Source organism: Oryx dammah, unplaced genomic scaffold (assembly GCF_014754425.2).
Source record: "Oryx dammah isolate SB20612 unplaced genomic scaffold, SCBI_Odam_1.1 HiC_scaffold_2, whole genome shotgun sequence".
NCBI lineage: Eukaryota > Metazoa > Chordata > Mammalia > Artiodactyla > Bovidae > Oryx > Oryx dammah.
The window spans coordinates 74890313-74917085 of record NW_024070186.1 but is presented as its reverse complement, the minus strand read 5'-3'; the positions used below and the strand labels follow the sequence as shown (position 1 = coordinate 74917085).

The 26773-nt window shown below is 39.4% G+C and overlaps 1 protein-coding gene across 1 annotated transcript in view; it reads right to left on the bottom strand.

The window, feature by feature from the left end:
* The window catches only part of MAP3K13 (mitogen-activated protein kinase kinase kinase 13), a 158852-nt gene extending 135627 nt beyond the window's left edge, over positions 1-23225 (bottom strand). Inside the window, exons 1-2 of the mRNA XM_040252444.1 lie at positions 23140-23225; positions 20549-20675 (exon numbers count right to left, since the gene is read on the bottom strand). The gene's annotated coding sequence lies outside the window, so the exon portion shown is untranslated. The remainder of the gene's footprint in view (positions 1-20548; positions 20676-23139) is intronic.
* Positions 23226-26773: the final 3548 nt, after the last annotated feature.

Genomic DNA, 26773 nt, shown 5'->3' with positions numbered 1-26773 from the left:
CAAGTTCAGCAAACGGAGGGCTGCTCCTTAATATTTTTCCTAGAATATCTCAGCACTATTTTATAATAGTGGCTGGAATGGCTTCAGTACTATCTAAAGAATATAAAATATTTTTTAAAGAAAAATTTTAAACCATTAGCATGACATCACAATAATTACAGCTCACTATGTTCCCAGTCCCTACGGCCTCCAATTTAGGAAGGCACAGTAAATGGGATAATAATTTCATGTACAACTGCAACCTGATTTTTGAAATGAAGCTGGAATAAAAGTGTACAGGCTAGAGGCAGGGAGGAAGGAAAAATTAGATAATCAAACTGCTTTCTTCCAAGCACTTCTCTCTTCTGTCTCTACCTCACAATCCTCATCTAGTTAGTAAAAAGAAAAAAAAAAAAAACACTTTTGATGATATTATTTGTATATATCTACTCTTAAGATTCTTTTCCCATATAGGCCATTACAGCATAATGAATAGAGTTCCCAAACAGTAAATTTGTGAAAATTTCATTTTCACGTGTAAAGGTAAAATATCTTATGCCTTTTTTGTTCAGAGTTTTCTCTTGGTAGGGATTCCCTGGTGGCTCAGATGGTAAAGAGTCTGCCTGCAATGTGGGAGACCCAGGTTCAATCCCTGAGTCAGGAAGACTCCCTGAAGAAGGGAATGGCAACCCGCTCCAGTATTCTTCCTCTTTCCATGAACAGAGGAACCTGGTGGGCTACAGTCCATGGGGTTGTAAAGAGTTAGACACAACTGAATGACTAACATTTTCTCTTACTGACTTCTTATATCCTATTGACTCTTACAATGATATCTTCTGCTCAGACCTCTCTCTTTCTCTTTTCTTCTCTATGGTTAGTTTTGCAACTTATTAACCAAAAATATAAGAACAGCTAATATGTATTAAGCCAGACATTGTTCTGAAAACTTAATCTTCACAATAACCTGGTGAGATGTTTCCGATTTTAAAATATGCTGTTATCCCCACTGTATAAAGTAGGACCTGGAAGCAATGGTGGTTAATAGTCCACTTGCAATACAGCACAATAGCAAAATTTGTTTGTTAGAATAATTTCCTTTTGCTCTTTTTTTTTTTTTTTAATTTCTTTAGGAGTCATTTCCAAAAGGAGTGATACTTAGAGGAAAGAGATATGTGATTTTGCTGTTTTCATTGTGCATCTCCATATTCTTTTCCCAGGATTTTTCTAATGCGATGATTCTCAACTTACGGTCTCTGGACCAGCAGCATCAGTACCACCTGAGTACTTGTTAGAAATGTAAACTCTCAGGCCCCACCCAGACCTACTGAATTAGACACTCTAGGTACTGTGTGGATCACAATAAACTGTGGAAAATTCTGAAAGAGATGGGAATACCAGACCACCTAACCTGCCTCTTGAGAAATCTGTATGCAGGTCAGGAAGCAACAGTTAGAGCTGGACATGGAACAACAGACTGGTTCCAAATAGGAAAAGGAGTATGTCAAGGCTGTATATTGTCACCCTGCTTATTTAACTTATATGCAGAGTACATAATGAGAAATGCTGGACTGGAAGGAACACAAGCTGGAATCAAGATTGCCAGGAGAAATATCAATCACCTCAGATATGCAGATGACACCACCCTTATGGCAGAAAGTGAAGAGGAGCTAAAAAGCCTCTTGATGAAAGTGAAAGAGGAGAGTGAAAAAGTTGGCTTAAAGGTCAACATTCAGAAAATGAAGATCATGGCATCCGGTCCCATCACTTCATGGGAAATAGATGGGGAAACAGTGGAAACAGTGTAACACTTTATTTTTGGGGGCTCCAAATCACTGCAGATGGTGACTGCAGCCATGAAATTAAAAGAGGCTTACTCCTTGGAAGAAAAGTTATGACCAACCTAGGTAGTATATTCAAAAGCAGAGACATTACTTTGCTGACTAAGGTCCGTCTAGTCAAGGCTATGGTTTTTCCTGTGGATGTGAGAGTTGGACTGTGAAGAAGGCTGAGGGCCGAAGAATTGATGCTTTTGAACTGTGGTGTTGGAGAAGACTCTTGAGGGTCCCTTGGACTGCAAGGAGATCCAACCAGTCCATTCTGAAGGAGATCAACCCTGGGATTTCTTTGGAAGGAATGATGCTAAAGCTGAAGCTCCAGTACTTTGGCCACCTCATGAGAAGAGTTGACTCATTGGAAAAGACTCTGATGCTGGGAGGGATTGGGGGCAGGAGGAGAAGGGGACGACCGAGGATGAGATGGCTGGATGGCATCACGGACTCAATGGACATGAGTCTGAGTGAACTCCGGGAGATGGTGATGAACAGGGAGGCCTGGCGTGCTGCGATTCATGGGTTTGCAAAGAGTTGGACACGACTGAGTGACTGAACTGAAGTGAACTGAGGTTAGGGCCTAGCAGTCTGTGTTCTTGTTAAAACACGTGCATGCATGCACGCATACACATACACAATCTGTTTTTTGTTAAATTAGTCCTCCAGGATGATTCTAATGTTTAAGAATCGTTATTCTAATGTGTAACATATATATCAGCTATGAAAAAAGATCCCATTTGGCTACGTATTTCATATACCAGGGCTTCCCTAATAGCTCAGTTGGTAAAGAATCTGCCTGCAATGCAGGAGACCCCAGTTTGATTCCTGGGTCAGCAAGATCCACTGGAGTAGGGATAGGCTACCCACTCCAGTATTCTTGGGCTTCCCTTTGGCTCAGCTGGTAAAGAATCTTCCTGCAATGCAGGAGACCTGGGTTCAACCCCTGGGTTGGGAAGATCCCCTGGAGAAGGGAAAGGCTACCCACTCCAGTATTCTGGCCTGGAGAATTCCATGGACTGTAAAGCCCATGGGGTCACAAAGAGTCAGACATGACTGAGTGACTTTCACTTTTCACTTTCATATACCAAGGTATACCTACATATTTTTACTAATTGTATTATATCTCTTGGAAGGGTATGCTCATTTGCATTCATTCCACAAACATTCATTAGGCACCTACTGTGTACTTAAGAATGGGTGCTTGAAGAATTAACAATCTAGTAAGACAGGCAGATATGTATCAATTACTGTGCCATGTGATAACACAGTGACAGAGATGCACAGGAAGCCAAGAAAGGGCAAACTGCAGTGGGTGAAAGCCTGTGTCTTCATCTCTTAGGAACTGCTGCACTCCACTGCCCCTTTCTGAGAAACACTATTTTGTGTGAACATATCCTGCTGTCCTAACCCAGGGACCCATGTTTGAAACAGGGGTATTACCGTGGCAGCATTCCCTATCACACCGCGACCAACAGACTCAGTAAGATCATTCCTCGGTTAGAATCCAGAGGCCATGGGAGACAAGTAGAGAAAGCAGCCAACCAGCCTCCAGAGCTGCCTAAGAGTCCAAAGAGCTTTCCAATTTTAATCCACAAGTTAACTTTAAAACTCACCTCTTTTCCCCCACTATCTCATCTTTCCATAATTCTGTCAGATAATTTCCAAAATAGACAAATTTTCAAACACTCCCAGTACTCTTGCAAATTCACATACTTCTCTCTAACACTTAAATCACTATTCTGAATATAGTGTTCATCATCCCCCCAAAAGTACAGTGGGCCCTTGAACAACACAGGTTTGAACTGTGTGGGTCCACTCACACGTGGATTTTTTTCAATAAATATACTGGAAAAATTATTGAAAATTTGCGACAATTTGAAAAAACAGATGAACCAGATAGCCTAGAAATATTGAAAAACTTAAGAAAAAGTTATGTCATGAATGCATAAAAGTACACATGGATACTAGTCTATCCTAATATGGGCATAAGGTGAGTGATATTTAATATAAAAATAATGTGTTCATTTTCTGTTTTATAACTTTGCTTTCAGAGAATTACATTACCATATACTGTGCCTGTCTCTCTAAATGGAGAAATAGCTTATTATCATAGATAAGGTTTTCTTTTTAAAAAGTGTTTCTAATATTGCATTATGAATAATATAGTAATATCTATGCCATGAAAATTTTATAATGATTCATTCATTAGTGTATAAGCTGAGCTAACATGAAGCAATCATACTGATACATTCGGCTTCCATAAAGCAGTCATACTGCTACTTCTTCATTATCAGTGTACAAATTGTCATATCTGTATAAATATGAATTTCTTTTTCACATTATCTCATTATTTTTTCATTTTTTATGTCCAGTGTTAGTAACATGGATAACATCACCATGTTTTGTATCACATAACACAATATTGATGTAGGTACTGACAGACAGATGGCTCATCTTATAAACAGATGTAAACATATGGTATTGATAAATAAGGTACAGTACTGTACCTACTGGGCTTCCCTGGTGGCTCAGATGGAAAAGAATCCACCTGCAGTGTGGGAGACCTAGGTGTGAGACCTGGGTTGGGAAGATCCCCTTGAGGAGGGCATGGCAATCCACTCCAGTATTCTTGCCTGGAGAATCCCCAGAGACAGAGGAGCCTGGTGGGCCACAGTCCATGGGGTCGCAGAGAGTCAGACATGACTGAGCCACTAGGTACACAGGACTGCAGCTATTAGAGAAGGAAATGCAACCCACGTCAGTATTCTTGCCTGGGAAGTCCCAAGGACAGAAAGAGCCTGGCGGGCTACAGTTCATAAGGTTGCGAAGAGTCAGACATGATTGAGCCACTAAGCACACAGCACTGTATCTGTTAGAGAAGGAAATGCAACCCACTCTAGTCTCCTTGCCTGGGAAATCCCATGTACAGAAAGAGACTGGTGGGCTACAGTTCATGCGGTTGCAAAGAGTTGCATATGACTTAGCGGCTAAACAACTGTACCTATGTTTTCTCTTCCTTATGATTTCCTTAATAATATTTTCTTTTCTCTAGCTTACTTTAAGAATAACCCATGGCTGATTCGTATCGATGTATGGTGAAAGCCACTGTAATATTGTAAAGTAATTAGCCTCCAATTAAAAAAAAAGAATACAATGTATAATACATATAACATACAAAATACATATAAATTGACTGTTTATGTTATAGGTGAGGCTTCCTGTCAACAATAAGCTATTAGTAGTTAAATTTCGGGGGTGTCAAAAGTTATATGTGGATTTTTGACTGTGTAGGGGTCGGTGTCCTTAGTCCTCGTGTTATTCAAGGGGTCAACTGTACTATTTTTCATCTTTATGAAAATTTGTAAGATCCTTCCAAAACTTATTTTATGCAACTTTTTTTTTGAGATTGATCCATGTTGATAAAAGTAGCTCTATAATGCACTGATGAAATTTATTACAATGAATGAACTGAAACTCATTCATCATTTTCTTCTTAATAGAACTTCAGACTATTCTTTTTCTTTTAAAACAGTGACGCAATTAATATGTTAATAAATTATTTCAGCAAATACAAAGAACCACCATATTTTTAAAAAATGTGTCTGAATCTCTCCCTCCCCCTATCCTTTCTCTTCTTTCTCTTAATTTCAACCAAAAAAGCATAGAAATTCTTTCAAAACAGCTGAATGAGAAGGAAAGGAGAGTCAAACAATAACTAAAGAGAATGTGAAGTCTTGAAGACCTTCCTGGGCTGGCAAGAAAATGAGCAAAGATGACTCAGGGAATGACAGCAGATGTATGGGACTGCAAGACTAACATTCTCAAAGAATGGAAGCAACAACGAGTACTACTAGGAACATTCTCCGGAAAAGTCATTCTAAAGTAGGAGGAAAGTCCTAAGGTACTACTCAGATCAAAATTCCACTCTTTTGAATTCTTTAGAGACATAATTTTGAGACACAAAATTGGTTAACTCGAAACACCTCTGACTCAACTCCTAGGAAGTCAAGTCCCACTGAGAACAGAAGAGAGCTCAGAGACGGGTTCTAGCACCAGAAAACCAGCAATACTATAGATCAACACCAGAGGGAGCAAAAGATTACAAACTCCTGAAAAAGAAACTAATTGGGAAGATACACACTTGTTTGGTCAAAGTTCATTTGGGTTTTTCCGTAAGATCTTACAATACAATTCATATAAGCTCAGAGAAGATGCATTTTCACAGAAGGTTTAAGAGGCTCCCAGAATTTTCAGTAGAGCTCACTTGGTGACGGCCTTCCCCTTATGAAGCCAGTCCCTAGAACTGGGAAAGGTAGCAGTTTTTTTCTAACGTGCGAATTCCAGCAGAAAACAACAAGGCACAGTAAGAAAGGAGGAATCATGGCTCAACCAAAGGAACAAAAGAAATCTCCAGAAACTGACCCTAAAGAAATGGAGGCTCATGAATTACCTGACAAAGAATGAAAACAATCGTCTTAAAGGTGCTCAATGGGCTACACGAGAACACAGACAACTAACTAAAGAACATCAGGGAAATGACACATGAACAAAACAAGACTATCAGCAAAGATAAAGCATAAAAAGAAGAACCAAACGACTTCAGGAGCTGAAGAACACGAATGGGAAAATGCATAAATATGTGGAAATTAAACACATTATGAGCTGCCAACGCGTCAAGGAAGAAAACATATGGGAAATTAGGAAATATCTTGAGACAAACGAAATGAGAACACAACATGCCAAAACTTATATGCTGCACCGTGTGCATAAAGGTAACGCTACTGAACACATGAATGGTTAAGATGTCGGGAAGGCGCCACAGAGACACAGACACACACACAGAAAGAAGGCAGTCATGTGAAGATGAAGGCAGAGATTACAGCCATGCAGTCACAGAGCAAGTAATACTGAGAACTGTCAGCAAATGCCACGAGTTAGGAGAAATGCAGGGAGATAAACTATACTCCAACATAAAACAAAAATTAAAAATAATAAAAACTATCCAATATCAATTTTTAAAAAGAGAGAGAGAGAAAGGCAGGGAGTAGATTCTTTCCTACATTCTTCAGAGAGACAGACAGCACAGCCAGCTCCTCGATTTTGGACTTCTTGCATCCAGAACTATGATAGAATTGCTGGTGTTCTAGCTCATTCTAGTTTGTGGCACTTGTGTTTTGGCAGCCCTAGGAAATTAACACAAGGGATCTATAGAAAACAGCTTGAGTGAGTGCAGACTCCCTGGTGTCTGGGGCTCCCAGTTATTCTAGACTGTTATTCTAGCCCCATATTCAGACATCAAGAATTCGTTAAAATTTTAACTTTTTCTTTACCAATCACCCTTTTATGCTGGTCACTGTTTCCTCCCGTGCTCTGCCGAAGGTAAAAACAGTTCTGTGCCCCTTCTCTTCTCAGAAGGGCTTGTCTTTGGAATTTCGGTTTACCTGACTGTCTTGTGAACCCAACTCTCTCATGGACTCAAGAAAAGTTAATGTCTTTATGGATTATCAGGTTTTTCTAATGTTAGGAGTGAGAGAAATGTTCTCTTTGCAACTTTCTACATCTTAAACAGAAGCAAAGTTCTCCTCCCATAGTTTAATATGAACTTTAGATTTAAAAGATTTTTAATTTCCATATGCAATTGCAAAAAGTTTTTTAAAATATCTAAAACCATGTCCAGAAAGCAGTTTGGTTTATTTGCTCTGTTTTTTAATACTTTTAATTTTGGCATAAATTATGTATACTAAGAAAATGTTATCACTTTAATATTCCATGCTTATTAAACAATCTCTAAACAACTTGATTTCACAAATCTTTATCTTGGTATTTGTTTCCATCTTTGTCTTCATTCTATATATGCATGTGCAGTACATATACTAATGCTTTTTCTTCTGAATTGGATCCATGCTAATTTCTGATTCACAGGTTAGGTTTTTGTTTTTCAAAATAATCCTCTTAATGCTGATGTGTCTAATTTTGGTTTTCAGTCTTGCTCCTTATATTTTGACCTATCTGTACTAATACCACATGGTTTCAAGGGCAACTACATTATAGTACATAAAATTTTGGAAGTCAATCTTTTCTTCTTGAGCTTTCTTCGTGACTTTTTATTTGTACGTGCACTCTTATTTTCTCCAAGTAAATTTGCTACCATTTTATATACATCTATTTTTACATGCTATGGCAGGTTTAGGAAAAAAATACTACTACTTATTGACTATATTTATGTTACCCATTCAAGAGTAACTTACTTAGTTCTAACCTATTGATGGCAAATAGATAGGGAAACAATGAAAACAGTGACAGACTTTATTTTGGGGGGCTCCAAAATCACTGCAGATGGTGACTGCAGCCATGAAATTAAAAGACGCTTGCTCCTTGGAAGAAAAGCTATGACCAATCTAGACAGCATATTAAAAAGCAGAGACATCACTTTGCCGACAAAGGTCCATATAGTCAAAGCTATGGTTTTTCCAGTAGTCATGAATGGATGTGAGAGTTGGACCATAAAGAAGGCTGAGTGCTGAAGAATTGATGCTTCTGAACTGTGGTGTTGAAGACTCTTGAGAATCCTTTGGATTGCAAAGAGATCAAACCAGTCAATCCTAAAGGAAATCAATCCTGAATACTCATTGGAAGGACTGATGCTGAAGCTGAGGCTCCAATGCTTTGATCACCTGATGCGAAGAACTGACTCATTGGAAAAGACCCTGATGCTGGGAAAGATTGAAGGCAGGAGGAGAAGGGGACGACAGAGAATGAGATGGCTGGATGGCATCACCGACTCAATGGACATGAGTTTGAACAAGCTCCGGAAGATGGTGAAGGACAAGGAAAACTGACATGCTGCAGTCCATGGGGTCTCAAAGAGTCGGACATGACTGAGCGACTGAACAATAACAAACCTATTGAAAGCACTATTTCTTAATTGCATACTGACAGCATACCTGAAAATATCCAGGGTTTGATAAGTAGTAATCGAATGAGTATAAACGTATACTGACATTTTGAAAGTCTCGGCTTAAATGGGATTTTTTCCCATTATGTCAAAAATACTTTGATTTCAGTAAACAAAAAACCTTTAATTATTTTATATTCAGCCACATTAAGACAATTAAGCAATACTATATTCAACCACTTGAGCAGTTTCAACATGATTCATTCATTCACTCAACTAACATTTATTTACTACTCACTATGAGTTAAACCCTGTTCTAGGCACTAGGGTTACAGCAGAGAATAAAAAAGACAAAGCAAATCACTCTGCTCACATGCAGCTTATATAATAGAGCTGAGAGAAAGAAGTAGATGAGATAAATAAGGAAAATACATGGAATATTATATAGTGAGAAGGAGAAAAAGCAAGCAAGAAAAGGGATTAAGAAGTATGTGTGTGGTAGCTGGAAGGAAGAGTTGGGAGTGTAGCTAGTGTGACCTCTGAGTCAGATCCTGAAGGAGGTGAGGGAAAGTACCACACGGTTTCTAGATCATTCCAAGCACAGGGCATAGCACCAGCAAAATCCTTAAAACAGAGAGAAGGCTGAAACAGGTGACCTGGTGAAGAGTAGGAGCAGATCACGTCAAAGGGTTTTTATTAGTCAGACAGGAAGCTACTGGAGTTTTGAGCAGAGTGACTTGATGTTATTTCTGTTTAACAAGATCACTTTGGCTGCTGTGTTGATAGAAAGGGGCAAGGGTAGAAGAAAGAAGGTTAAGTTAGGAGGTAGAAGTGACTGGACTCTGCCTGTATGTTTAGGGCAGAGCCCACAGGACTTTCTCAAGGATCAGATGGTTGGCATGAGAGAAGGCGGGGCATCAAGAATAACTCCAAGGCTGAGAAATAATAATGATAGAATTGTCTGTTACTGAGATTAAAAAAATGAAAAAGAAGTTTGATGAGAGGGATGATCAGGTGTTCAGTTTTGAACATGCTAAATTTGAGATGAATGTTAGACATATACATGGAGATGTTAAGCTGGTAGATGTTTATACATCTGGAGCTCAGAGGAGAGGTCTAAGCTGGAGATTAAAAACGTTTTGGTATTTAAGGTATTAAAACTTTGAGAGTAGATAAGAGAAATGGGTCTAGGTAGAAAAGAGATAAGGTCCTAGGATTGACCTCTAGGGCACTCCAGTGTTTAGAAGTCAAAAAACTGAAGAGAAACAGAGTGGACTACAAGGGATACTCAGAGAAGTAGGAGGAAAGTCTGAAGGGTGTGATGAACTGCAAGACAAGTAAAGAGAACGTGTCCAAGGAAAGATAAGTGATTATCTATGTCAATGCTATACTATTATTTAATGACCATTCAATTTAGTACATGTGTGCAAATTTTGAAATAATCTTAATATTCTAACCTCTATATTCATTAAAGATACTGGATAAAAATTTTATTGACAATCAGGATTTATTAACTTCAGAGGATATAAAATATTATGCTATAATAGAATATATTAACATACATGTGTACATGTGTGAATATATATTTTTAATTTATTTTTCAATCTAGAACAGCATTTCTATGAATTTCAATTTTAGCATTTCAATCTAGAATAGCATTTCATTCTATGAATGAAACCTTGTTCCAAGTGTTATTAAAAAGAGTTCCAGCCACACATATGTGAAAGTTGCTCAGTGGTGTTGGACTCTTTGCTAGCCACATATAGGTTTGGAAAATGCTAATTTGCATTCTAAATTTCCAAAAAAAAATGTGACATTTTCCAAACTTAAGTCATTATAGAACCATTTTGGTTTACAAAGTCTCTTTTAGCTGTATCAGCCTTTCTGAGTAACACAGTTCAGGAAATATTGAGTTAAAACCTGGAACACTTTTTTTTGTCCTCACTGTAGCAAAATTTGTGTCAGCAAAGTTGTTGGGGATATTTTCTTTCTGCCACTTCGACACTTTTACTGAAAACAAGATCTTTCTGCTCCTATACCACTTATGCCAGAAAATATGATGACCTTTGCTTTACTTTTACACTGATAGTTCTGTCTGTTCTCAAGTTTTTACTGTTACTCATCAAATGCCAAAATGAAGAGATGTTTGATTTCCTTAAAAAATGAACATAAAGTTCCATCAAATAAAATATGTAAAGCAAAATGAGTGCATTTTAAATTGGCATAAAGTATACTTATACACTGTTAGAATAATGTATACTTAAGAGATTAAATATAACCCAATATGATCATTTAATTAGCAACATGTTATAAAATAAAGCTTTTGTTGAAATTACCTTCCCTTTATGCAAATTGTTCACCTTAATGTTTCTGTGGTGAAGACTCTTGAGAGTCCCTTGGACTGCAAGGAGATCCAACCAGTCCACCCTAAAGGAAATCAGTCCTGAATATTCATTGGAAGGACTGATGCTGAAGCTGAAACTCCAATACTTTGGCCACCTGATGCAAAGAGCTGACTCACTGGAAAAGACCCTGATGCTGGGAAAGATTGAGGGCAGGAGGAGAAGGGGATGACAGAGGATGAGATGGTTGGATGGCATCACCAACTCAATAGGCATGGGTTTGGGTGAACTCCGGGAGTTGGTGATGGACAGGGAGGCCTGGCGTGCTGCGGTTCATGGGGTCGCAAAGAGTCGGACACGACTGAGAGACTGAGCTGAACTGAATGTTTTTGTAGTCTTCTTTTGTCTCCCCATATTCTGACTTTGAAATATGTGGAACATAAATTCTTTTTTTAAAGCCATGTTTTCATTATTTCCCTAAAAGTCTAATGTTTATTTACTTCCCTTCTATCTGAAAAATGGGACAGGACAGAAGTTACCTTCCAAAAGTACTGCTTATCTCCAGGTCAAAGACAGAAAGGAGAAAGGTAAAAAAAAAAAAAGAAAAAGTCAAATAAAAGCATATTTGCCACTGGAACACCACTTAGCTAAATATTGTCCTCTTTTGTCTCAAAATGCCATCTCTGTTTAATGAAACACTGCAGAGTTTATTGTCTACCCCTCTTGCAGCCCTCCCTTTATCTCTGGCCTGCAAGCATTTCCAGAATTCTCAGTTTTGTTTAGTTTTCATTTATTTATTTTAAATGACAAAAAAAAGACAACACAGAATTTGGAAAGTATACATCTCATGAACAGAAAGATATATATTACTGCACAACATCCCATTTAATTTCACATGTACACAAAATAGCTCTGATTTTGGCTACTCTATCAGTGAAAGGTTTCTTGAAGTCTAATTTGCCTATTTAACTCCCGATTCTCCACCCCAATTCAGTGGTTGATTGTATAAAAACTTTCCCTAGTTTTATGGAGATATAATTTACATACAACCTTACATTAGTCTAAGGTATGAAATACAATAATTTGATACATGAGTATCTTGATGTATGTGTATATCGCACAATGAAAAACCTATTTCTAAGCCTCCAATTATGTATCTTAAAAGGAAGTCACAACCACTGGAATCTCATACTACTCTACAAGTAGGAGAAGTCAGAGTTATTGATGTCCTGGTTGGTATCTTTGACAGCAAACTTTTTGAATCAACCTTGTAAATAACATAACAGCAGCAGAGGCTGATAGCTATGATGGTCAGCACTCAGAACAGCAGAGGCTTTATTATGGATAGACTGTGTACATTTTATACCAATAGGAAATTTCCTAATATAGAAAGCAAGTATTTTTATAAGAGTAATCTCACAAGTTCTTATAGTTAAACCAAATAGGTTTTCTGGGTTCCTATGTAAGACTCAAATGTCTGTGACCTGTGCCACAGAACAGAGCTCATGATTCAAGTCCTATTATCATTTCTGAGCAATTCTTTAACAAGTCAAATTTACAATCTGCCTTTAGTCACTATGGAGGACCTTCTTGCATTAACTTTACCCCAGCTTAACGTTACTATTATCAATTCACTCACTTTGTTTTATTCTTTTTATATGTCTTCATCCCACTGTACTATATGCCTTTTTAGAAGCTGCTTCAAATATTAAGAACAAAGCAAGCTATAAATAAATTTAATTATTCATCCTTTTAAAAGTCATTAAAAAATACTAGGTCCCCATAATTCTGTTTACAGGACTCATTGTCCCAAACACATACCTCTGTGAATACCAGTTAAATTCATTCACTTAATAAATATCTTCTAAACACCTACTGTGCATCTGGCACTGTTCTGGTGCTGGGGAGAACACTGGTGAATGGGACATCAGGCAGAGATAAGTACCAGGGAGAAAAGTAAGGCAGAGAGGGGAATGGGGGTGCCTTGGTGGGGGGGGGGGTGAGGTTACTATTTTAAATAAGTTGTTAGAGCCTTAATGAGAAGGTAACATATGACTTAAAGGATCGGAAGATGAGGGATTAAATCACATAGATATCTGCTGTTGTTTAACTGCTAAATTGTGTCCAACTCTTTTTGCAATCCCGTGAACTATAGCCCACCAGGCTCCTCTGTCCATGGGATTTCCCAGGCAAGAATACTGGAGTGGGTTGTCATTTCCTTCTTCGTGGAATCTTCCTAACCCAGAGACTGAACCCACATCTCTTGTGTCTCCTGCAGCGGCAGTCAAATTATTTACTACCTCACCAGGAAGCCCAGTTGAGAGACTAAGAATCATTAACTTTTAGGTTGAGGGTTCTTTTCTCTAAAACACGTAGGTTCTGAGAGCATAATCTGACCTCACATATTTTTACCACTTCATCCTCATCTTCTTAGTGTTGACACAGGTTTTTATAGGATACAACAAAAGACCTGATTCTAAGCTTATCATGCTAAGTTTACACTTCTCTATTAGTGAAAACTTATGGCCCGGGACACACATTCTTTTGGAAAGCACAAATTCCTTAGCTGTAGTCTAAAGGAACATAAACAACATGAAAGACCCTAAAAGCCAAGGAAATTGAAGAGAAATCAGAGAAAAGGATATAAAAGGTACGGTACTAATGGAGTTTAGTCATTTAAGCTTTTATTTTTGTGAGAGGGTTCAAAGGAGAGCTTTAATACAGGTGAGCCTTGAGGCTTTTGAAGAGGATCTAAGTCTTGATGAAGTAATTCAAACTCAAATCTTGAACACATAATGTTCAATGGTAGGCCCCAGGGTCTTCAAAAACTTGTACTTGATACTTTAAAACAAAACACAAAAAGATACTACTAGCAAGTCTAGTAAAAGTTCTTGAGGGTTTTGAAAAACTGCAATTCTTTGACCAGTAATTAATCAGATTGTTAGATACTATGCTGAAAGAGCAAAAGAAGAAAACAAAAAGGAATTAAGAAGAAAACGAAAGAGATTTTAAAGAGATATATTGTACCGAAAGAATAAATATGTTCATGGGTTTATCACTTTGATTAACATTCTTCACATCAAATTGCAACTGAATTTAAAGTTCTTACAGAACCACCATGAGCTATAGTCAGATAAACTGATTTAAAGATAATTTCCTGGGCTTTTGAAAGCATGGCCAGAATATTTGTTGGATGAGACAACATAAAATGAAATTGATTTTGTGGGGTAGAGAAAGAAGCTAAATTGGGAATATCATGGCTTGAGAAGATTTAAATGGGTAGAAAAATTAACAAAGCCTTTGAATGTTAAAATTCAGACCACTTTGCAAGTTCAAAAGAAAAACATGCAGTATATCTCACTGACTACTCTTGTGCTCATTCTAACTTGTTTCTTTAATCTGCTCCAGTAAACATGCTTTTTTTTCCCAAGAAAGAATTAAGATTTTAAAAATTAATAAGAGCAATTTATATCTAGTGAGTCTATACTTTGTGCCAGGACTACTCTAAGCCTTTAAGTACAGTAATTCATTCAATCCTCAAAATGATCTCATAAATTAGATATTACTATTATCCCCAATTTACATGTGAAGAAACTGAGGTCCAGAAAAGTGAAGAAATTTCAGGTAGCTTACGGAGCTAGTAAAGGGTGCAGTCAGAATTCAAACTCAGGCCATCCAACCCCACAGCACCAACCTACACCCACTACTCTAACAAAACTGTTTTCATTACACAAAGCTTCCCAGAACTAGGCTTTCTTTAAATCAACATTGTGTCATGTCACAATCTTTCACTGCATATTCAGAATAGCAAGCTGCTGCTGCTGCTAAATCGCTTCAGTCGTGACTGACCCTGTGCGACCCCATAGATGGCAGCGCACCAGGCTCCTCTGTCCCTGGGATTCTCCAGCCAAGAACACTGGAGTGGGTTGCCATTTCCTTCTCCAATGCATGAAAGTGAAAAGTGAAAGTGAAGTTGCTCAGTTGTGTCCGACTCTTAGCGACCCCATGGACTGTAGCCTACCAGGCTCCTCTGTCCATGGGATTTTCCAGGCAAGAGTATTGGAGTGGGTTGCCATTTCCTTCTCCACAGAATAGCAAGTGTAGTGACTAATTGACGTTTTCCAACAGTAGTAAGGTAGAATCAGGTTCAGACGTCACTACTCAGAAGTGACATCCGATAGGGATGTCGAAGCACTTTAAAGCACACGGCTTCCCCGGTGGCTTTGTGTGTGTGTGTGTGTGTGTGTGTGTGTGTGTGTGTGTTAGTCACTCACTCGTGTCTGACTCTCTGTGACTCCATGGACTGTAGCCCACCAGGCTCCTCTGTCCATGGAAATCTCCAGGCAAGAATACTGGAATGGATAGCCATTCCATTCTCCAGGGGATCTTCCTGACCCAGGAACTGAACCAAGAATCTGCCTGCCAATGTAAGAGACGTGGGTTTGATCCCTGGTCCAGGAAGACGCCACATGGCACAGAGCAACTAAGCCTCTGCACCACAACTACTAGGACTGTGCTCTAGAGTCCAAGAGCTGCAACTACTGAGCCCATGCTCTGCAATAAGAGAAGTCACCACAATGAGAAGCCCACACGCCCCAACTACGAAGTAGCCCCGGCCTATCAACAACTAGAGAAAAAGCTCATGCACCAACAAGGACCCAGCATAGCCAAAAATAATAATAAAGCACGCCACTTAAATATTAACAGTGGGAGAGGATTATAGATGACTTTACTCCTTTTGGGAGGGATATGCTGCTGCTGCTGCTAAGTCACTTCAGTCGTGTCTGACTCTGTGTGACCCCATAGACGGCAGCCCACCAGGCTCCCCCGTCCCTGGGAGTCTCCAGGCAAGAACACTGGAGTGGGTTGCCATTTCCTTCTCCAGTGCATGAAAGTGAAAAGTCAAAGTGAAGTTGCTCCGTCGTGCCTGACTCTCAGCGATCCCATGGACTGCAGCCCGCCAGGCTCCTCCATCCATGGGATTTTCCAGGCAAGAGTACTGGAGTGGGGTGCCATTGCCTTCTCCATTGGGAGGGATATACATATCCTTTTTTCTATACCCTATTTTTTGTAAAGTGGACATGGATTATTTACACAATTTTTAAAAAGGTTTTTTAAGCATTTCATCACCTTTATTAGCACTAATATATATAAACTTACAATAAAATTATCAGGTAAGTTTATTCTTACTCTATTTGAAGAGAAAGAAATTCAAGGTAGAGTAGGCTCTACGGTAATAATAAAATAATAATAGCTATTATTGACTTAACACCTAATATAAGCAAATCTTTTACATACACTTACTTTTCAGTAATTTCTTATTTTATAGAAGAAGAGATTGAGGCTTAGACTGAATAATGCACTTAATTAATAGAACAGCAAGTAGATACTAGAGCCCAGATTCAAATCTATGTTTACTGCTCTATAGAGTCCTAACTCTTTACACTGTACAATGCACGTACCCTCTCCAGATGCCAAATATCTGTCTTACAAAACAAACTAAAGAAACCTTTCTAAAATTTAGGTATTCTTAAATAGAAAATACTGAACACAAATTATTTAAGTTTAGTCAGGGTTATCATTTGGAATATCCACGAACACAGAAGAGTTCTCATCTCCCCAAAAAGCCTGGGTTGCTACAAATTTCAAATTAATTGGTCAGTTTTCTGACTGTTGCTGTCCACACTTGTCAATGTGCTTGCCTCTATTTGATGGGCTTCCCTTGTGGCTCAGCTGGTAAAGAATCTTCCTGCAATGCAGGAGACCTGGGTTCGATCCCTGGGTTGGGAAGATCCCCTGGAGAAGGGAAAGGCTACCCACTCCAGTATTCTGGCCTAGAGAATTCCCTGGACTGTATAGTCCATAGAGTCGCAAAGAGTTGGTCACAACCGAGTAACTTTCTTTTTGGCCCACTCAGAATCTGTTGCTTCTAATACACTGGAGTTAGATCCAGTTAATTAAGCATGTTAAACTGTGTCTAAATGTAAATGAACTGAGTAAAGACCTGAGAAAAGCATATAGATTTTGTGTCTTATAATTTGGAAGCTCAGGTAATTTTATTTCCTGGTTATAAGTTAACTAAAGTTAGTAGATGAATGAGCAGCAGGTAAGTTAGCTCTCAGAATTTAAATACAGGGATAACAGAACATATACACATACTACAATAAAACACTTAACTGCAGTATAATTTTTTTCAGATTTAAAAGATACCTTATTAATAATTTGGTACAATCTTCCAAACAATGAGAAGTACCCTGTACAACATTGCCAACATTCAAAATTTGCTTAAGAGACCCTAACACTCGGAGTTCACTGCCTCTGGACACAATCTGCTCCATTGTTGACTAGTTCTATCTATACCTTCTCTCATTTAGAACTAATTTTGGCTTCAAATAACAGAGAACAAGTGCACTTACTATGGCATTTTTCAACTGTTCCCAAGTCTTCTTTTTTCTAAACAAAGTAGTCTCAGTGCTCTCAACTTGGATCATCACAGTCATCCTTTTATATAATCATAAGATTGATTAAAAACAATTCTCTCCTTCCAGGCTTATCTAATAATTAACATACAAAAACTAATTGCTTTGTAGGTAATGGGTCCAATTAATCCATTTTGGTCACATACAATTGGCACACTAGGAAAAGCTTATGGATCTAGCTGAATTCAAATTGAACAGCAATATACTTTTCAGTTCTTCTTTTTTCCCCCACTCAAAACAACGGCATAAAACAGAATCTTAAAAGATACCCTTAACCATAACCTTACATGTTACTAAATTTTAACTTTCTCATCCTCAGGCTTTTGTCTACCTTAACATCACTTGGGCCCTGTGAGTGATCTTTTAACACTGCCAAAATTCTTCAAGCTGTTCTCACAATTATGAATTAATCCCTAACAGTCCAGCTCTGAGGCCTTAAAATTCTGATTTTTTTTTCTCTTGTATTAACTGGATATCTTCCAATTAAGAATTCATAGTTTTCACACAAAATATATAGAAAATATATATATGTGTGAAATAACATATATACACATTTTAAATAATGTATTATATATGCACCTGTATACACACACACATGTATCTGCCCAATTCTATGTTCTCTACATATAATTTACTTTCATCTCTTTTCTTTCTATAAGTCACCTTTACCACATTCATCTTGACTCAGGAAAACACAGTCTACCCTTGGATTCAATTCATTGCTATCCATTCTCTTAGCAAGAATAAGGACTCCTACTTTAGGCATTCTGCCCAGTGATTCCCCCTCCTCCCAACCTTCTGTGGCCAGTACTGATTAGTCCCACAGATCTCAAGAAGCAAAGCATTATTTAATAGAAATGATTCATATGCAAAATAGCCAGTGTGGTATCGATATAAAACACCTGGCATACCATAATCTGTTCTATTCTATTAATCATGACTCAGCCCCTAGAGTAGCGGCCTTCATTTTGCTTCTAACAAGACACACAATGATAGATTTTATGTGACAGTAGTGTCACATAGGTATGTACCTTCCATAGCCTATTCTCTAGCAAGTTTCAAACAAAATCCCTCCCCTAACAAAATGGTACTATTACATCTTCAAATTTCTTGTATGGCTCACTGTAATGATGCGCTACTCTTATTCCAGATTTCACCCAGTGAAAGTGGAGAGAGACAAAGATGGCTAGAGAAGTCAGTCATCAGAAATTTTTGCTGAGTCTAAGGCAGAGAAACAGGCAATTTGAAGGAATATTCTCAATGCAGAATGAAATTATACAACTATATCTAAGTGATCTTCTGGCTTCCTGATTTTATAACAGAACAAGCCACTCTTTGAAATGCCTTAAGCCAGTTCCAGACTTCAAGAACGAAGTAAAATAATAACAGTAAGTTTTGTTTAAAGAGTAGAGTTGCTAAATAGTAATTCAATTCAAACAAGTCCATCCAATCAGCAATAAAGAGAGGTTCAGAAGAACCGTGCCAATTCAACACGAACAGCTTGCAAACAAAGGGAACAACACCCGCATCACGTAGGGAGGCACATGCTATGAAGTGTGTATGAGCATTGAGCTCGGCAACACTAAGCAACTAATTTATTAACAACTTCTTATTATGAATAATAGTCTAATGTCAAGATTACAAACATATTAAAACATCACCAAACCTTTCATGCAGCTCTGAAATAAACAACTCACTTGTGCAACCTCATTCCTCCTGAACAGTGCACATAATCATAAGGACAATAGACATAAGGAATAGTAATAAGTTCACATAATTAACCTAAAGCCTTACTGTTTGTTTCTTAGCATTAAAAATAGAAGTTCATAGTAAAAAACAAACAAACAAACAAACAATCCACCGAAAGAGAATACAGAAAAAACATGAGACTCCTTCCTTCTCTAGACTTCTAGTCTCATTCCCTGGGAGTACCTATTCTTTAAGTACCGTAAGTAATAGTTCCTTACGTGGATCTGAAGAAATTTTACAGGTATGTATAGAAACATATGCTTTCAAAAACACAAATGAAAATATACTATAATACAGTTCTATACTGTTTATGTCAGTTAACAATGTATCTTAGAGATTTTTCCTTATCCCCACCTATGGATCTAACTCATTCTAAGAGCAGCAAGTACTACATTCTATGAAAGCGTGCATTTAACCAGACTCTGCTGAAGGATGTTTAGGTTATTTCTAGTTGTTGTTTTCTTAATTTCAAATAATATGGTGATGAATATGTTTATAAACAAATTTTTATGTGCAAGTGCAAATATATCTGGAAGATGGATTCCTAGAAGTAAAACCTATTTTTAGAAATGAATGCATTCCAAACAAGAAGCCGGTTTGTTTACAGAGACCAGGAAAAACTACAAGTTTAATAATTAGTGATTAAAAGGTGCCTAATATTATTGCAAACTTAGAAGTTAAAAGTTTTTAAAAACTCTTCAACTAGGAAAAATAGAAATTTAAAAAAGAGAACCTTTGCCCCTGGGACAGAAAGACTAAAAGCCTGGAGAATGAATGAATCATCTAAGATATTTTTTTTAATGGAGAAAAAGGAAAATAGCATGCGTAAGACAAAATTTTTTTTTTTTTTTTTTTAGACACTTAGAGGCTTCTTTTCTTGCTTCAACCTAAAGCATAAAATAAAATTGGCTAGATTTGGGACACATACTATTACAGAGCCAAATTTGGATGTGTGATGATTTAATGACTGTTTGCGACCCCATACTTACAGGTTCTAAAATGTTGAAAGGAGATTCAACAGAAAGAAAACAGAGCAATAATGTTCCAAGAATAACATATCTTGTCAATCTAATTTCTGATCAGTTTTACAGAGAAATAGTAACATTCCCTCATATATAATGAACAAAACTCAAACTTCTTTGGAAGATCCAGATTAAAATATAATTCAGAGAGATTCAGCCTATATTTTTCAATCACAATCCTATAATTTTCTAGACCAATCCAGGGCTATTGTATCAATACTTTTCACCTAACATAAAACAGTTAACAACTTACCTTTCCCAAAGTGCTAGGATTTGAATGCCAAAATACAAACTGATTCATGTTTTTGTCCTTTACTGGTCCATGGATTTCTTTAAACGAAGTCCATATTAGCATCCACAGATATCAGAGTTCTGCAAAACTGAAAAGCTCAAGAATGTCAGTGCACATATCTAAGTCACCACTTGCATACCAATTTATTATGAATAACAGTTACAATAAGTATTACAAATATAGTTATTTAGATGTGCAGAATTAATGGACATGACATTGAACAGCACAATGAGGTAGCAAAATTAGACTTTATGACATTAACATTAAGATCAATCTAGAGGATCTCAAAACATTAGTTTGTACCAAATTTACGTGTATCCTAAGACACACCATAGTGAGAGCACACAAAGGTGAAAATCATTTGGATGCCAGCAATTTCCAGAAATTGGGAAAACAAGGTTTAAAGGCAGGCAAACTTTAAAAATTGTATGACTTCAATAAGGTATTCAAATCTCTACTTCTGTTTTTTTCCAACCTATTTTTAATCACATCTTAGATTGTTAAACCTAAAAATGCTTACTGGTTTCTTCCTTGTAAAATAAACAAAAAGCCATAAATTTAGGTTTTCCTACTCCATTACATCCAAACTAATAATAACATTCTAGAAACATTTAGGAGCTACTATTTCATTTGACAGTATGAAACCCCTACACACAATCACCTCCCTAGATCTAAATCAATCAATGCATCTAGATAGGGGTTCATGCCCAGATCTTACTACCAGCCTGATGTGTCATCTGCACTTTTTTGCCATTCGACAACCAAAAAGAATCAGGTTATTTAGGTCTATGCCCACTCTTTGAGCTTCCCAGGTGGTGCTAGCAGTAAGCCTGCCAATGCAGGAGACAGAAGAGATGCTGGTTGGATCCCTGGGTCAGGAAGATCCCCTGGAGGAAGAAATGGCAACCCACTCCAGTATTCTTGCCTGGAGAATCCCACGGACAGAGGAGCCTGGTGGGCTGTATAGTACATAGGCTTGCAAAGGGTGGGACACCACTGAAGGGACTTAGCACATGCCCACTCTTTATTCCATTCAAGACACCTAAACAAATACTTCATGTGGAAACAATTTAACCTACAGAGATTCCTTCTTTTGGAAGCCTCCTACAACTATTTGGAAGGAGTTGACCCTTTATGTGGACTTCCCAGGTGGCTCAGTGGTAAAGAATCCACTTGCCAATGCAGGAGACACAGGGTAACGGTTCTATCCCTGGGACAGGAAGATCTCCTGTAGTAGAAAACGGCAACCCACTCCAGTAATCTTGCCCAGAAAATTCCAGGGACAGAGGAGCCTCGTGGGCTGCAGTCCACGGGATTGCAGAGTCCGAGGCACAATGCACAAACCTTTTGTGCGCCCACCAGATGAAATCTCTGCCTGGACTTTTGTATATAACTATTTTAATCTTTGTTATGAAATCCTTCTCATTTACATCTCAAATCTAAAAAGCACCCCAATTTAAGAAAGAAAACATTATGAAAAAGCAAATAAGTTCATATTACAGAAAAGAAGCACTTAAAACACTGATTGGGCTTCCCCGGTGGCTCAGTGGTAAAGAATCCGCCTGCCATGCAGGATCCGCAGGAGTTTGGGGTTTGATACTTGGATGAAGATCCCCTGGAGCAGGGCCTGGCCACCCATTCCAATGTTCTTGCCTGGAGAATCCCAGGACAGAGGAGCCTGGCGGGCTAGTCCTTAGGGTCGCAGAGTCGCGTACGACTGAAGCGACTTAGCACGCAGGAACGCAACACTAATTAGAAGCTCATTGCTACAACTGCAAGTTATTTGATGGCCAACTCCTGGCCGGTATCATTTACCTGGAGGTTATTCCCAGAAAAGTGAAGGAACCTGAAAAAGGTCAAACTGATGGCCTTTCCTCTCCACTCACCCCAGGGAAAAATATTAAGACACATTTCTAAGTTTCAAGAACCACAAAACAACAACAACAACGTCCCGAACCTCTACTGCACTGACATTCTCAAAGCAAGCTGGCATCACTTCTGCATTCAGAAGCAGGAACACTGAGGTTTAGAAGCTCCCCCAGGTGAGCCAGAATTGGGCTCGTGCGTTCATTCATTCATTCATTTGACAGCATCTAATGATGCCTAATAGTGACAAGGCACTATCCTAGATTAAGAAATGAAAAGACGATGTCGCTGTTCCCTACTAGCAGGACAGGATGGGGAACCAGGTAGGAGGGAAATGAACTCTAGATCAGCTCATCTTTGTGTCTTCACCTCCGAGCGCCAGCAGTCATGAGCCTGTGACCAACCCCCAACCCCCCCCACTCAAGTCATGACCGATTCCTAGAAGACTCAGCCTATCTGTATTTCCTCCATGACCTCGTTTGCTCATTTCCTCCTCACGACCCCGTTCCTATAAAGTTCTTCGTATCCCTATCTCTCCAGGGAACCGTATGCCAAGGAACCTTTCCTCCAGCCCCGGTATCAAGCGAGAAGCCACGTTTCCCTGCCCGAGTTTGGAGTTTTGAGCAAACTGAGCCCCCAAGCCCAACTTCCACCCTTGTCCGGTCCGGGTTCCGCACGCAAGTTACCTGCCTGGAATCCACGGTTCCAGGACGACCACGGACGCCCCGCCCCGCCCATCGCGACGCCCTCCACAACCAGGTACCGCCTCCAGGGCGTAACTTCCGGGTGTCGCGTCCGGCCCGAATGCCTCCCGGCCCCGCAGTGCCGCTAAGACCCCAACGCAGTTAGTTGACGCTACTTCCGGCCTGTTCCCCGGTTCTCTCGAGATTCAGGCGTTCTTCAGATCTTGTTTACCAGGTTTTTTTCCGCCTGTTTTCCTAAACTCCGGCTATATAGTCCAGCCTGGAGAAGTGCGAATTTTTTTGTTTGTTTTTCAAACTTTTTTTGCCGGATTCTGTAGCCTTCTACGATGGCTTGCGCCTGCCACTTCTCTACCTTGAACTCATCACTGTTCTCCAGGCTCGTCAAGTCCCTCGGACAGTCACAATGTTTTCTCAATTTTGCTCAAGTGATGCTATCTCTCACTTGTAACCATATTACCTAGGCAGATTACGTAACTTCTCTGTGCCATTTTCCTCAAGATTGAAACAGATGATACTAGTACCTAGAATATAAGGTTGGCGTGTGTGTATTGTTTGAGGTAATACATGGAAAGCGCTGACACAGTGAAAGCATTCAGAGTGTTAACTATTACCAGTTACATAACTCTGGTTGGAATATATAAGTGGTAAAGGAGGTTGGAGCCGGTTTTCCTGTTATCCTGAGCTTTTAGTTAAGTGGTTGATTAATGATGCTTGGTACTTTCCCAACTGAACTGTGAGCTTCTCCAGACAAAGAGGGAATTTTGTATAAGAATCAATTTCAACACTACTTGAAATCACCTGCTTGGGTACTGTGCTACCCATCTTGGGGGAGATGAATAAAACCCAAACCTTGCCCTCAAAAAGGTGGAGATATTTAAAGGTTATTATGGTAGAAAGAAAGTCAACCCAGGAAAAAAAGATGGGACCAGCTGACCCAAGGGTTTATCATTAGAACAAAAAATTTACAGAATGTTATATGCAGGTCAGGAAGCAACAGTTAGAACTGGACATGGAACAACAGACTGGTTCCAGATAGGCAAAGGAGTACATCAAGGCTGTATATTGTCACCCTGCTTATTTAACTTCTATGCAGAGTACATCATGAGAAACACTGGGCTGGAAGAAACACAAGCTGGAATCAAGATTGCCAGGAGAAATATCAATAACCTCAGATATGCAGATAACACCACCCTTATGGCAGAAAGTGAAGAGGAACTAAAGAGCCTCTTGATGAAAGTGAAAGAGGAGAGTGAAAAAGTTGGCTTAAGGCTCAACATTCAGAAAACAAAGATCATGGCATCCGGTCCCATCACTTCATGGGAAATAGATGGGGAAATAGTGGAAACAGTGTCAGTATTTTTTTGGGCTCCAAAATCACTGCAGATGGTGACTGTAGCCATGAAATTAAAAGATGCTTACTCCTTGGAAGAAAAGCTATGACCAACCTAGATAGCATATTCAAAAGCAGAGACATTACTTTGCCGACTAAGGTCCGTCTAGTCAAGGCTATGGATTTTCCTGTGGTCATGTATGGATGTGAGAGTTGGACTGTGAAGAAGGCTGAGCGCCGAAGAATTGATGCTTTTGAACTGTGGTGTTGGAGAAGACTCTTGAGAGTCCCTTGGACTGCAAGGAGATCCAACCAGTCCATTCTGAAGGAGATCAGCCCTGGAATTTCTTCGGAAGAAATGATGCTAAAGCTGAAACTCCAGTACTCTGGCCACCTCATGCGAAGAGTTGACTCATTGGAAAAGACTCTGATGCTGGGAAGGATTGGGAGCAGGAGGAAAAGGGGACAACAGAGGATGAGATGGCTGGATGGCATCACGGACTCATTGGACATGAATCTGAGTGAACTCCAGGAGATGGTGATGGACAAGGAGGCCTGGCGTTCTGCGATTCATGGGGTCGCAAAGAGTCAGACACGACTGAGCGACTGAACTGAACTGAACTGAACTGAACTGATATTGAATGTTAGCACTCAGAGGCTTGTGCCCAGGGATATTCATGATTGGCTGGCTATCAAAGTGAGGGGCTGTCCTTGATGGATTATATGGTTCTGACTGCTACTTGTTTCTAGGGCCTCAAGGCCATGGGTACTTTCCTAGGAGTAGGAACCTGGTTTTATTTTCAATGTGCTGTGCTTGGTCACTCAGTTGCGTCCAACTCTGTGACCCCATGGACTGTAGCCCACCAGGCTCCTCTGTCCATGGGGATTTTCCAGGCAAGAATACTGGAGTGGGTTTCTATACCCTCCTCCATGGGATCTTCCCAACCCAGGGATCGAACCCATGTCTCCCCCATTGCAGGGGGATTCTTTACTGTCAGAGCCACCAAGGGAAGCCCTTATTTTCACTAGGTAAAAGAATATCACATCTACTTCTGCTTTATTGATTATGCCAAAGCCTTTGTGTGGATCACAACAAACTGTGGAAAATTCTTCAAGAGATGGGAATACCAGACCACCTGACCTGCCTCCTGAGAAATCTGTATGCAGTTCAAGAAGCAATAGTTAGAACTGGACATGGAACAACAGACTGGTTCCCAGTTGGGAAAGGAGTATGTCAAGGCTGTATATTGTCACTGTGCTTATTTAACTTATATGCAGAGTACATCATGCGAAATGCCGGGCTGGATGAAGCACAAGCTGGAATCAAGATTGCCAGGAGAAATATCAATAACCTCAGATATGCAGATGACACCACCCTTATGGCAGAAAGTGAAGAGGAACTAAAGAGCCTCTTGATGAAAGTGAAAGAGGAGAGTGAAAAAGCTGGCTTAAAACTCAACATTCAAAAAACAAAGATCATGGCATCTGGTTCCATTCAGTTCAGTTTAGTTCAGTCGCTTAGTCGTGTCCAACTCTTTGCGACCCCATGAATCGTAGCATGCCAGGCCTCTCTGTCCATCACCAACTCCCAGAGTTCACTCAGACTCACGTCCATCGAGTCAGTGATGCCATCCAGCCATCTCATGCTCTGTCGTCCCCTTCTCCTCCTGCCCCAAATCCCTCCCAGCATCAGAATCTTTTTCAGTGAGTCACCTCTTCACATGAAGTGGCCAAAGTACTGGAGTTTCAGCTTCAGCATCATTCCTTCCAAAGAATTCCCAGGGCTGATCTCCTTCAGGATGGACTGGCTGGATCTCCTTGCAGTCCAAGGGACTCTCAAGAGTCTTCTCCAACACCACAGTTCAAAAGCATTACCTCATGGCAAATAGATGGGAAACAATGGAAACAGTGACAGACTTTATTTTCTTGGGATCCAAAATCACTGCAGATGGTGACTGCAGCCATGAAATTAAAAGATGCTTGCTCCATGAAAGAAAAGCTATGACCAGCCTAGACAGCAAAGGTCCATCTGGTCAAAGCTATGGTTTTACCAGTAGTCATGTAAGGAGGTGAGAGTTGGACTATAAAGAAGGCTGAGTGCTGAAGAATGGATCTTTCTGAACTGTGGTGTTGGAGAAGACTCTTGAGGGTCCCTTAGACTGCAAGGAGATCACACCAGTCAATCCTAAACGAAATCAGTCCTGAACATTCATTGGAAAGACTGATGCTGAAGCTGAAACTCCAATACTTTGACCACCTGATGTGAAGAACTGACTTCTTGGAAAA